Raw genomic sequence first — 15,519 nt, 5'->3', positions numbered from 1 at the left:
TTTTCTGCGAGGGACCATTTCGAGAGTTCAAGGCCGGTTTGTGGTTGATGAATGATTTTCGTGTCGTCTACAAACAATGGTGGCATCCGAGAACGTTTCCGCTGCGCCGTCTCCGGAACCGAGTGCAGGGAGGTAGGTTGTGCGGCTGGTGGCGTTCCTTGAGTGGCGGCAGTCTTTTTTCTTTTCCTTTTGGTCACTTTCCATTGATTCTATAAATCAATTGTTCTGCGGCTATTTTCATCGTATGCCCACTTCGCTGGTAAGCCGTTTTCTTCGGTAGAGTAAGTGTGCATAGCGTTGTCCTGCCCGTTTCGTTCCTTGCTTTGCGCTTGCATCGCCGCGTCAGGTGCTTGGTTGATCGTCGGGTAGTGGGAGCTTCCGTCAGAGACGAGCAGCTGCGCCTGGACCGGCTCATGGAGCCCTTGGGTAGCCGCAGCTTGCCGATGAGAGCTCACGCTCCTGCTCATGCGCGTGGTGCGGGCATGTGCTACTGGCTCGTCGAGGCATTCTCCTCCGCCGGCATTGGACCGTTGCGCTGGTGAGGCTTAGCCTGATGCGATATTTCAACTGCTTGAAATCTTGGCGTAAAATTCACTCACCGCGACAAACGTGGCAACGGGCGATTCATGGTGACTTGCCCGTGTTCTTGACGCACAACTGAGAAACGTGAAAGGCCTTTTTCCCCATGAAAAGCCGCAAAAGCGGGAGCTCATGGAGGAAAGAATACTCAGGAAAGGCCCATGGCATCCCAATGCATTGCTAAAATCGTGAAAGAAGTGACGTCGTTTTTCTTGAGCACATAGACAGTGTTGCCTAATTTTTTACGGCTGCGGCGGCTAAACCTGGCAAAATGCCACGGATAATTTTTTAAGGCGCTTTGACTGTGGCTTCCTCGCTATGTTGGCAACACAGCGTAACAGCCGCTGGGGCGTCGTCATCGTCTGCAATCTGTGCACTACAGCTGATTTCGCAGCGTTTCTTCTACTGCCATTTCCTTTGTGGTTCCAATGTTCCTTCCCAGGCAACATCCGATGGTTAATAATTTGCGTCGTCGGTGAGCATAGTTGCCGTTATCTCGTGGCAATATCTCGTCGATTCGCGCAGTGGTTTTCGATCCTCATCGGTCTGCCTGTGAACAGGTGCGTGTTGGCAGCTTTCTGCGGCGATTTGCTTCAGTTGGGAATCTATTCTCAACGAACACAAGGCAAAGTGAGGCAGACATGTTGTGCTTCCGTTCTGCTCTTTGCTCGACAAAATAGCGCATGGGTGAATATACTTACCTGTGAACAGTGATGCCCAATGGCGCAACCGCGAGTGCGACCGGCAACCCGGCACAAAACAGTGAGGCATCTTGTAAACCACTGCAGCGACTCATTCAGGGGAAGTGAGATTAGCCAGTTTTAGTTTCACGAGTGTACAGAGTTCACGTACGCAAACGTGGAAACCGTACGTAGTCCACGCGCATGTACTTAGCAACTCGTACTCGACGCAGACCGCGCGTAGAGGGCCTGGATGCCTAGCGCCACCTACGAACAGACACTGCTGGCGAGCCTGTTGCTATGACGATGACAATCGCTACTTCACCAGGCTTAAAATCGTCCTTCTACCTCTAAAACAAACGCCACTTTTCGATTGAAACTTTGGGTGAGGGTTAGAATGGGCAAATTGAAGGTGAAATCAATAAGCGACGAAGCTGTTTTCGCTGCGAAGCGGGGGCCAGGGGGCCGCCACGTTGATCAAATCAAACCGGAAACAGCAGAGGAGAGTGGGAAAAAGTTCGGGGCTAAATTGGCTCATCGACATGACGGTCGTGGCTTCACAAACGTGACGTCAGGGCCTCTCCTAACCTTTTCTTTCCTCCATGCGGGAGCTTGTGTGGAGCAGGTTATGACTCCATAGCCACTGTTGGGAGTTTTCCCCGCTAAGAATCACAGTTGCATAATTTTTGAACTTACTTACTCGGCCTTTTTTAATGACGCTTCTCATAAATTTGCCGGGAATCAAAAATTTTCTTCACCTTTTTCGAATTTCATCGGCGCTAGGAGCCACATAATATATGTACAATTTTCGCTAAGAATCAGTGTAGATGGCCGTGGCTGTAATAGCCATTCGTCTATACACCTTGTCAAGCAAACGTTCAACTTCCACAAAACATTAACCTCTTAGAAACCAGAACTTCATATTGGGTAGTCGTGTCCGGAGCTGTATTCCGCACTGAATGTCTCTGCCAGCGTTAATCTCCCCTTAAATCCACTACTGAAAATCATTTTGAACAAAGAGCATTATGTGCAACTAAAATATATGTTCCCGTTTTAAATGTTTCTTGGCGGAGATAATTTTTAATGAGTGAAACTTCGCTTTTGGGTATGCCTTAGGTTAGCCTAAATTTGAACAAGAAAAGGCATCTTTACCACTTCTATGTTTAATTGTTGAATGTTTCTTTTTTACGTTTCCGTGTCCTGACCTACCCAAAGCCCAAATGATAGATGAAACAAACGGCTACGCATATGCAGACACAGTAATGCTTACTTGATATGGTTGAGAATTCTGCTGCATTTCTCCTCGCCGTGGTCGAATAGGCCAAGGACTGTGTGGATCTCCCTGTGCATTTGTTGCCGCACCAACTTTGAAACCGCCTTGAAACAGCAAAAAAAGAAGTAGAAAGAGAACGCACTGCGTATACCAGCTAGCAGAGCTCAGCGTTGTGCAAGAAAGTGCTCAAAAGCAGTTTATCTAGCAGCGCAAATTTGAGAACAGAGGTGCACGCCTTGAACTAAAAAGTTGCAGACGGTGCCGCTGCACCAACGAGGCAATAGTATAAGGAAGTAGCTACGCTCCTGCTTGCAAGACGCTAACACACAATCGTGGGTGTGTTCTCTAACAGGAGTATGTAACCCTTTCCTAGGCTTTATTGCACGCGCACAAATTTTATGGGTTGACCATCCGAGTGGTTGTGCTTTAGGGGATCGATCGATTGATTGATTGATTGATTGATTGATTGATTGATTGATTGATTGATTGATTGATTGATTTATTGATTGAATGATTGATTGGTTGATTGATTGGTTGATTGACTAATTGGTTGGGTGAATAATTAATTCATCAATTAGTCAAACAATTAATTAATAACTAATAATTACTAATTGATTTAGTGATTGATTGATTGATTGGTTGAATAGTAATTAAATATTTTATATATTATTATTATTTATTTTTATGTTGTAATAAATAACAATACTAATTAATTAATAAATCAATTATTTACTAATCGATTGATTGATTGATTGATTGATTGATTGATTGATTGATTGATTGATTGATTGATTGATTGATTGATTGATTGATTGATTGATTGATTGATTGATTGATTGATTGATTGATTGATTGATTGATTGATCGAACGATCGATCGAATGAACACTTTGAATGACTGAAGTGGGCAGTTGACTAATGGTTTTATACACCGGTGTTGAAAATGAGCGCGGTTATAAGGAATTTTCTGCGGCCCTTGGGAGGCCGCTCTAAGCTTAGTCCACTTAAGGTTTGCGCCTAAAATCTTCATCATAATTTTGCGTTATTTGTGTCTTTTTCTTGCCCGCTTTAGGAGGACTGCAGAGCACTTTGCAATGGGCTTCTTAGGACTGTTTGTGCTTAACCTTTGCCAGCTCTAACATTGCGGTTATGGACCTGGCTAAAGCCTAAAATTTATTCTACGTTCAAGATACCGTTTGCCATAATTCAACAAATGAATAGATTAATAAAGCCCGACGACAGCCTGAAGTCGGGCGTGCTCCTGAGCGCGCCCTCCCGTCGCTCCACCGCCAGCAGTTCGGTCGGCGCATTAGCCACTGCGATTCCTTTGGTAAGGCTCCACCTGATATCCGCGAAATCCCGAGAGGGAAGGCAGAAGCGCTTTCGCACTCAAATCAACCGCCGTTCCGCTCTCTCACATTGGGTGACCAGCGAAGCTTGCATGATTGTTGGTGGATCTCTTACTTCGAATTCGGAAACTACGCGGTATGCAGTATCTCATTTTTCTTTCATTAAGGGGACGCCGTGATATATATACCTTAAAGTTTCGAATGCCCTCCCCCGAAATAACATCCAACACCCACCTTCTTTGGGGGTGAAATATTCAGTTTAGTAAAAGACACCAAAGATCGCCCACCCGTAAAATCGCGGTAATTTCGACGCCTTTCAAACCCCAGGGAGCTCGCTCTGCCGAAATGTCCCGCGGCCGCGAACACCCCCGGTGTCTATATTTTGAACTAAAGTTGAAACCTGTCTGGCTTTTTTGCTTAATATCTCCGCAGCTTTGGTTAGCGGTGCGGCCACGTTTTTGTAGTTTATCGCGGTTAACCCGAAAGTTCACCCGCGGTATTTCTCACTTGATACGTTCAGAGTTTGGGGGCACGGGCGTTCTTTTGCAAATCTACGGCAGTTTGAGCGAATACATTGCGGTACAGAACTTGCTCAGTGTTCGAAATGTCCTGTTTTCGCCTTTTTTTTGTTTCGCCACGTAGGTGAATCTGGCCTTGGGATCACGGCGATACATGGCCCGTCAGCCGCACTCTTCGTCACGCAATGGTCATAAACTTAGAGACACTGATACGTGAGGGGCAATATGCGTACCCATTTGCGGTGTCGCTTGCGGTCGTCTCTGGATTTCTTACTCTAACATTTGAGTTTTTTCCGCATTGTTAGAAATTAAATTACCGGATTCTATCCGTGCACAGACTGCACCGTAGAAAAAAAATTTCGTTGCGGCTTTGTTCCACAAAAGCTGGGTTAACCCTGCCCATAGATATTCAACAATAAATAAATACATAAATAAATAAATAAATAAATAATCATTAAATAAAATAAATCAATCAATCAATCAATCAAAATAAATAAATAATAATGAGAGCCTTTTAGAGGCGACTGAGCCATTCTTGCAATAATTTAAGCCCTCATGCTGAAACTCCTACCCTGTTAGAGGATTTGTAATTTTTCGCAACAGTGCATGAAATTATTCAACGTATCCTCACTACGGAATCAGAAATGCCTAGAAAGTGTCGCTTAACCGGAACTGAATTTACAGCATAAGCGCTTTTTGAATTTGCGAGATAGATTTATATCATTATTTCTCAGTGGCCAAGTATCTATACGCGCCATTCATACCCTGCATGCGTTTCATGTTCATAAACAAAAACTGTGCAGTAGCAGGTAGTGTTTAAATAATTACAATAATTTTTAGATGAACGCAAATTGGATGTAGTCGTTTTTTTTTTCATCTGTGCTGGTGTTGGTGTTGGCAGGGGGGTTTCGTACTCTCAGTTTTCACCGAAAGTGTTCCATATGGGCTCTTCAAGAAAAAAATGTCCCTGTACGTGCATAGCTAACACGTCAAAAATTGCCGGATGACAATTTGTTACACTGATAGCCGTCAACGTTCTACTACAGCGAGTCGGAGCCGCAGAAGTGGTGTATTTGCGAATACCGGTAGTTTCGCAGGTTCCAGTGCAGATGTATTTTTCAGCAGAACGCCTTATACGCCTGATTCGAAAGTTACAGCACTATCCACACAGCAAAGCCAGAAAATCTGCGCACCTTGAGGCGTAACCTGACCAAAAACGTGGCCGCGTATCCGCTCCCTCCGCTGAATGTCGTCGAAAGACGGCATTTTTCTGCTGCCTTTACCTCGTAAATGTTTCTCTTCTCTCCCATTTCACCTCCTCACGCTCTTTTTCCCTGTGTCACTCCACCACTGCTTCGTAAATACCTTCCTTTTCTCCCATTTCACCGCCTCACGCTCTTTCTCCCTGCGTCACTCCGCCTCTGCCTCGTAAATGCCTTCCTATTCTCCCGTTTCACCTCCTCACGCTCTTTCTTCCTGTGTGACGGCGTCTCTGCCTAGTAAATGCCTCCCTTCTCTCCTATTTCACCTCATCAGGCTCTTTCTCACTCTGTTGCTCCTGCTGAGACAAACAGCATGGTGGTTCGCTTGAAACCAATTTTTCCGCGTCCCATTCCTCGCCAGCCATCTATAAACCTTTTCGTTATTTTTGCACAGAGGAGGCCCCCTCAGACATAAACTCGGTGTCGACCTCTAACTGTATTCTAGAGAGAAAATATTGCTTCCGGTGAGTATTTTTTTCCCTATTACATATATTGTAGAAGGATCAGAATGGGATGGGGTGCATATGGCAGACATTCTCAGATAATGAATAGCAGCCTACCATTGTCGCTGAAGAAGAAAGTGTATGACAGCTGCATCTTACCGGTACTCACCTACGGGGCAGAAACTTGGAGGCTCACTAAGAGGGTTCAACTTAAATTGAGAACGTATCAGCGGGCAATGGAGCGGAAAATGATAGGTGTAACATTAAGGGACAAGAAGAGAGCGGAGTGGGTCAGGGAGCAAACTGGTGTTAAAGACATATTAGTAGAAATTAAGAAGAAGAAATGGACGTGGGCAGGACATGTAATGCGAAGGCAAGATAACCGCTGGTCATTAAGGGTAACAGAGTGGATCCCTAGAGAAGGCAAGCGTTGCAGGGGGCGGCAGAAAGTTAGATGGGCAGATGAGATCAAGAAGTTTGCGGGGATAAATTGGTCACAGTTGGCACAGGACCGAGGCAATTGGAGAATAATGGTAGAGGCCTTTGCCCTGCAGTGGGCGTAGATAGGCTGGTGATGATGATGATATTGTGTGCACATCTATTTTCAGTTCAGCGAACACTGTTTAGTACCAGTTTTGTAATACCGTTTTGCCTCGAAAAAGCCTACCTTTTCCTTTTTGTCAAGCAATGTTGGTAAGCCGTATTGTGTTACCAGATCTAGGTGTTTAAATAAATCTCGGGACATCACTTACGTAAACCCTAAAAGGGGCGAAGCATGCAGTGTATGAGGCATTTATAGCACCTTGGCGTTTTCCCCCGCGGAAATGAAACCGTTGGGGAGTAGAGGTATACTGGTTTGCCGTAAAAGTCTCTTGTCCTTGAAACACGAAGCTCTCTTCAACGAGCTTTAAACGAGTGTCCCGGTGTTTCTTAGTACGCGTTACCAAGCGCTAGAGCGCAAGGCGTAACCGAGTTTTGCGATGCTTTAGTTCCGTGACTACACGAAATGACGGGTACAACGCCGATAAAGACAACGATGACGAGAGGAGAGGAAACCCCAACAGCCCCAGCCCCTAAAAGCTGAGCCCCTAAAACGTTTTGCCTTCATTATTTATCGAGGTAAACGCAGACAGACAGACAGACAGACATACAGGCAGACAAATTGTTGGTTTAGGGGCCACCAGAAAGACTATCGCCTTTAAAACAGAATCCCAAGCGGCAATTGGGTACGACATTCAGGTTTTTGTGCAACTACGGGATATTGTGCGTGGAGATCTGTCAAGTGTTCCGAAAGACGCACATCCTTCGTTCGTGTTCGCGCCCTCCCACAAAGAGCAGAAAGGAGGCCTACCTTTAAGGCGACCAGTGCGTTCTGGATTGAGCTGCCTGCAGACCGGAACTGATCCAGCGTTAGGAAGGCATAGTGGAAGACGTTTCTGCTCCAGTATTGGGCGATCTTCTCTCTTGACGTGGGATTAGCAACATCCGATGTAAATGAGTCAACGTTGCTGTGAACAAAGATCACCAATAAAAAGGCTCATTACCTTGTCGTGCCATAAAACTTACTCTCTCTTCCATAACGAAGGCAACAGAATAAAGCTCGTACAATTCATCGCCAGTTCACCGGGCATGGGTGGGGGGCCTGCCTTTGATACGACAAAAAGAACTACTGGCACTTGATTTGAACTTCGGGAGTTGAATAGTGTCAGGATGATTTTTTTACGCGGTATATCGGAGATGCAAGTTCAATATTGTTTTATCAGAGAGGTTCCCTGCTATGCCTTATGTCTTCAGTACTAATTCCAAAGATATTCACTTACGAAGGCTTTTCAATGATATAAAGGTGCGCCACACCCTACGCATAAACTGGGTCGTAACGTGAGACCAATGCGAAATATATTTGCCCCAAAATGCATAAAATTGACAAACATCGCTGTTTCAGTCAAAACTTTCCCAGTATGTGGAGCAGTTTTCCTAGTCATTTCTGAGGATACGAGGTTCAAGCATTTTCAGAGCGAGTAGAACACGCAAATTGAGCATAAAGGCAAACGGAAGAAAGTTTTAAAACAGTGGTTCCTATTACCAGGAGCTGCACGTAAAATAAGACCCGTTCCGTACAGTCGTGCTCAGTAACGCTGCGGAGGAGCTAGGGTGCATAACAGACGCGAAACGCCGACATGCGGACATTCTTGTTCTTAGACTCCATTCGACGCTCAAGGTCGCCCCCTAACACTAAAATTCCGCATGGCCACTTGCACAAGCAGAAGCAAAATACAGCCCTGACACGCGCACGCAATCGCGCACGCACTCACGCACGCACGCACGCACGCACACACACACGCACGTGCACACGCACACGCACACACACGGCCACACACAAGCGCAGACACAGACACACGCACACACACGCACACACACAAGAACAAACACACACACACGCACACACACATGCACACACGCGCACACACATTCGCACAAACAAAAACGCACACGCACACACGCACACACACGCACGCAAGCACACACACGCAACAACACGCACACACCCGCGCACACACACACATACGCGCACACACACACACTAACGCACATATGCACACGCACATGCACACGCAAGCACTCACACACGCACACGCACAAGCACACACGCGCACACACAAGCGCACACACACGCACACGCACACACGCGCACACGCACTGCACACGCACACACACGCGCGCACACACCCACACATGCACAAACAGCAGCACACCCACACACACGCACACAAAAATACACTCAACACACACACACGCACACACACGTACACACACGCGCACACACAACGCACACACACCTGCACACACACGCACGCACACACACGCACAAACACGAACAAACAAACACGCACACACGGACACACAAGCGCACACACGCACACTCACACGCGCACACACGCACACACAGACACACACATACGCCCACACACCCACACAAACACACGAACACACACGCACATACAATTGCACACACGCACATGCAAACACACCCACACACTCGCACACAAACACACGCACACACACGCACACGATCGAGCGCACACACACAAACACATGCAGACACGCACACGCACACCCACGCACACAAACACACGCGCATGCACGCGCGCACACACAAACACGCACACACAAGCACACACACACACTTGCACAAACACGCACACACAAGCTCACGCGCACGCACACGCACACACACGCGCACATACACGCACAAAAACGCGCGCGCACACGCACACGCACCAACACGCGCACACAAACCCACACGCACACACACCCGCACACAAACACACACACGCACGTGCACACCCGCACACACACGAACACCCATGCACACACACGCACACACAAACACAGAAATACACGTACCCACACACGCCCGCACACGCACGCACACACACGCGCACACATACACGCGCACACACACGCGTACATCCATGCACACACGCACACGAACACACATGCACACACGCACAGACACACGCACACACACGCACGAACGCGTGCTAACACACACGTACCCACGCACACACACACGCACGCACACACAAGCACACACACGCAAACAAAAGACACCCCAACGCACACACGCACGCACACACGCACGCACACACGCACACACATACACACACGTCCACACACACGCACGCACACACACACACGCGCGCCACGCACATGCACACACGCGCAGGCAAACAAACACACACACGCACAAACATGCACACGCACGCATACACTTGCACACACACGCACTCAAACACAAAAACACGCAAGCGCACACACGCACACACACGTACACACATACACACACATACGGAAACACACGCAAACACACACATGCAGACGCACGGACACACACACTTATGCAAACACGCATACACACGCACACACAAACGCACACATACATGCACACAACATGCACACACACACGCACAGAACACGCACACCCTAGCCCACACACGAACACACACGTACGCACACGCACAAACACTGGCACAAACGCAAACACACACACGCACACACACACGAACACAGGCACACACACGCACACACACACGAACACAGGCACACACACGCACACAAACGCACACACACACGCACGCACAAACACACACACGCACACATGCACACGCACATGCACACACACAGGCGCGCACACTCACACACGCACAAGCAAACACACACACTCACACGAAAACACACACACGCATGCACACGCAAACACACACGCATAAATACAAAACGCCAATACACATGCCCGCACACACACATGCATAAACCGCACGCGCACACACGCGCACACACACGCACACACAAACGAACACACCCTCGCACACACACGCACACACACGCTCACACAGACGAAAACACACACGCACACACACGCACCTACACACAAGCACACCTGCACACACACGCACACTTACACGCAAACACACGCGCGCATACAACACGCACACACGGATGCCCGCACACATGCACACACACGCACGCACACACAGCACATACACGCAAACACAAACTCATATACACGCCACACACACACCCACACGCACATGCACACGCACGCACGCACACGCACAGTCACGCACACACACGCACGTTCAGACACGCACACACACGCGGACATACACACACACACATGCACACATACGCACATACACACACGCACACACAATAGCACCCACACAGAGACACGCACCCACACACGCACACCCACGCACACGCACGCACACACACGCGCAGACGCGCACACACACGAACACACAAATACACGCATGCACACACACGCAGACGCATGTACACAGGCACGCACACACACGCGCCCACAAGCACAAACACGCAAAAACACACACACGCACACGCGCACACACACGCACACACACGCCCACACAAGCATACACACACACGCATACACACGCGCACGAACTCACACACACAAGCACACACACACACACACACACACGAAAGCCAGCACACACACCCACACACACAGGCACACTCACAGGACAAACACATGCACACACACGCACGCACACATGCGCACACACGTAGCCGCGCACTCACACGCACACATGCACATGCACGCACACACATGCGCGCACACTCTCACTAGCACACGCACAAACACACACACGCACATACACACACACACGCACACATACACGCACATAAAAGCACACGCACACACACGCACACGCACACGCAAACACACACGTGAACACAACATGCACACACATGCACGCGCACACGCACACCTACGCACACACACGCATGCACACGCGCACACACAAACGCACACACCCGCGCACACACGCACACACACCCACACGCACATGCACACGCACGCACACGCACACACGCAAAGAAACCCACACCCGCACGCACACCTACGCACACACACGCACATGCACATACAGGCACACACGCACGCACACACACACTAGCACACACACAGAGACACGCACCCACACACGCACACACACGAACACACAAACACACACACACACACGCACACATGTACACAGGCACGCACACACACTCACACACACACGCACACGCACACACGCAAACACACGCACACACACACGCACAGACTCACAGAAACACACACTCACACACGCATGCACTTACACGCACGCACACACAATGCACACACACAAAGACACGCACCCACAAAAGCACACACACGCACAGGAACACCCGCACACACGCGCGCACACACATGCCCACAAAAACAAACACGTACACACAGACACGCACATACAAGCACACGCACACACAAGCACCCGCACACACACGCACACGCGCACACACACAGACACGCACCCACACACGCACACACGCGTCCGCATACACGCATGCACACCCACGCGCACACACGCACACAGACGCGCTCGCATCCACACACATGCACACATATGCACACACGCACGCACACATGCGGACAGAAACATGCACACTCACACGAATACGCACACACACGCACACAAACACACACATGAACACACACGCACACACATGCACTCACACACGCACACATACACGCCCACAAATACGCACACACGCGCGCACACACACGCACACAGCACACACGAACACCCACACACGTACACGCACGCGCTAACACGCACACACACGCATACACAAACGCCCGCACACACACGCACACCCACCTGCAGACACACACACACGAACACGCACACGCGCACACGCACATGCGCACACACTCGAACAGACACACGCACACACGCACAATCACACGCACACAAACGCGCACACACATGCACACACACGAACCCACACACGCACACGCACGCATACACTCGCACAGACGCAGTCAAACACAAACACGCAAGCGCACACACGCACACACACAAGCATACACGAACACACACGTACACTTACGTACACGCACATACACACGCACACACACACACGCAAACACACACACATGCATACACACGCACACACTCGCACGCAAACACGCATACACACGCATACACAAACGCACACAACACGCATACACACAAGCTCACACACGCACAAACACGTACGCGTACACGCAAACACACCGGCACACCCGCAAAATCACACACGCGCACACACGAACGCAGGCACACACACCCACACACACGCCCCCAGACACATGCACATACACGCACACACACACGCACACATGCAAACGCACATGCACACACGCGCACGCACACTTAAACACGCACAAGCAAACAGATGCACACATACACACACACACACACGCGGACACATGCACATGGACACACACGCGCGCACACTCACACTAGCACACGCACGAGCACACACATGCACGCACAAACAAACACACCCGCACACACACGCATAAACACACGCACACGCACACAGACGCACACACACGCATGCATACGCGCACATACAAGCACACGCACACACACGCACACAAACACGCATACACAACACGCACACACACATGCACGCACACATGCACACACATACGCACACACACGCCCGCACACACACGCACACACACAAGCACACACAAGCACGCACACACACAAGCACACACGCACACGCACATGCCCACTCACGCAAACACAAACGAATACACACTCGCACAGACACACCCACACACACCCAAAGAAGCACACACACATGCAATGGCACAAGCACACACGCACAAACACACGCGCGCACATGCACACTCGCACAAACACGGACACACGTAGACACACACGCACACGCGCGCACACTCACACTAGACACGCACAAGCACACACACGCACACACAAACGAACACATCCGCGCACACACGCACACACACGCACACACAAGCACACACAGAGAGACACTCACACACACGTACGCACACACACGCACACACACACGCACACGCACACACACATGGACACGCACGCACACACGCGCATACGGACACACACACGAACACACAAACACACACACACGCACACACGCAGACACATGCACACAGGCACGCACACACACGGACGAACACGCACACACGCAAACACACGAACACACAAACACACGCGCGCACACGCACACACACGCACATACACGCACGCACACACGTATGCACACACACGCGCAAACACGCACACACGCTCACATGCGCACACATGCACACATACGCACACAAACATACACACACGCGCACATGCACACACACGCACACACACGCATACACACCCACAAGCACACGCACAAGTACACACACGCACACACGCACGCACCACACACACGCACGCACGCAAGCACACACACACACACACGCAGATATACGCACGCAACATTCGCGCACACACAAACACACGCACACGCAGACACACGCACACACACAAACAGTCACACAAACGCGCCCACACGCACATGCACACGCACACACACATGCACAAACACATGCACACACGCACATACGCACGCAAACACGCAAACACACATACGCACACGCACTCACACACAAAACACACAAATATGTATTGTACTAAGTTTATGCTTTTCATAATTCGGAGCGTGGCGCCACCGGTATCGGTTGTTTGTTAGCAATCGAAAAACACTGAGATTATTTTGCTTGGTTATGCACAATAGAAGTGTCAACAATGCATTTGAGTGAAGGCTCCGGACTCTTATTTCAGTGTTTTATACTAATCTCGCCTAAGACTTCTGTCTTCGGTCTAGAATTGTCACGATTGAGTAGAACATTTTTGTTTGTTAGCTGTCTTTTTGCGCCTTTCTCGGTCCGAATTACAATGAAACCGCCAGCCAAGTTTTGGCTTTCATTTTATGTGTTCCAGCACTTTTAAGGGGTACGAATGTTGTAGGAGTATGTCACATTTGGCTAGCTTGACCGTTCTGGCAAATGCCGGCAATCACACGGTGCGCAGTTACTAATGAACACAGACGCACAGATTTATTCTGCGGGCGCATGAGGTGCCGTATCTTCCCGCGTATAGGCCGCCTCTTCATATAATACGCACCCCCACTTCCAGCTTACGGGAAAAGAAAAAAGAATCCTCGCGTATTGCCCGCACATTTGATAAGGAAAGGCTGCACCAAAGCTACTGCTCAAGCAACAGATCCCATACTACGTAGACAGAAAACGCGTAAAATTCAGTTAGAGTGCGGTCGTCCTTGTTTTTACTTCCCTGTCTTTGTATGTGTTGCGCAATCACTGCCATCGAAGGCTTAGTCAGTGTTTCCGCGTAGGAGGTACACGGCACAACGTGCATTGCAGTGAAGCTGCACTAAAGGGAAAACCTCGCGTATTATTCGCACCCCTACTTTACCAGTTAAATTTTCGCATTTTTGATACACGTTATACGCGCGAAAATACGGTGTGTTCGTCACTGCTACCAATCTAGCATTTCGCGTTCAGTAGTCAGCAGCATGCGCTAGCGTATAAAGAGCAATATCATAAGGAAGTAGGGAAGGAGAGTATGGCCCATTAGGAGCTGCTCTGGAGGCTGTATCCTCTGTGATTTAGAAGCGAAGGCGTTCTTTTCTCCTGTTTATTTTATGTGAGCACCTGTCGTACATTTCAAGACGCTCCGATTCTTATTAGTACTACCATTCCGGAAATGTAGTCTTCGTTAAGTACTATGGTCTCGGACCTTGCATTCCACTAATGAAGATACTTGTCTTTACATACAATCTGGCCACAAGCATGTAGTTCGCACGCAAGGGCACATACTATTCGCAGCAAACTAGGCACCCTATCTCTTTAGCAGTGAATTTGTCCATACTTCATTTTCTTCCGGCTAATTTTTACACCCGGTACAGAGTCTCTCCTTTCAACGTGATATGTTAGCCTCCCCAACGTGATATGTTAACCTGCCCGTGCCTTTAATGCAAATGCACGCATA

The sequence above is a fragment of the Haemaphysalis longicornis genome, unplaced genomic scaffold (assembly GCF_048455015.1).
Source record: "Haemaphysalis longicornis isolate Haplotype H1 unplaced genomic scaffold, Haemaphysalis longicornis Haplotype H1 scaffold_4, whole genome shotgun sequence".
NCBI lineage: Eukaryota > Metazoa > Arthropoda > Arachnida > Ixodida > Ixodidae > Haemaphysalis > Haemaphysalis longicornis.
The sequence above is the reverse complement of the archived record's forward strand: the minus strand, read 5'-3'. Positions refer to the sequence as shown.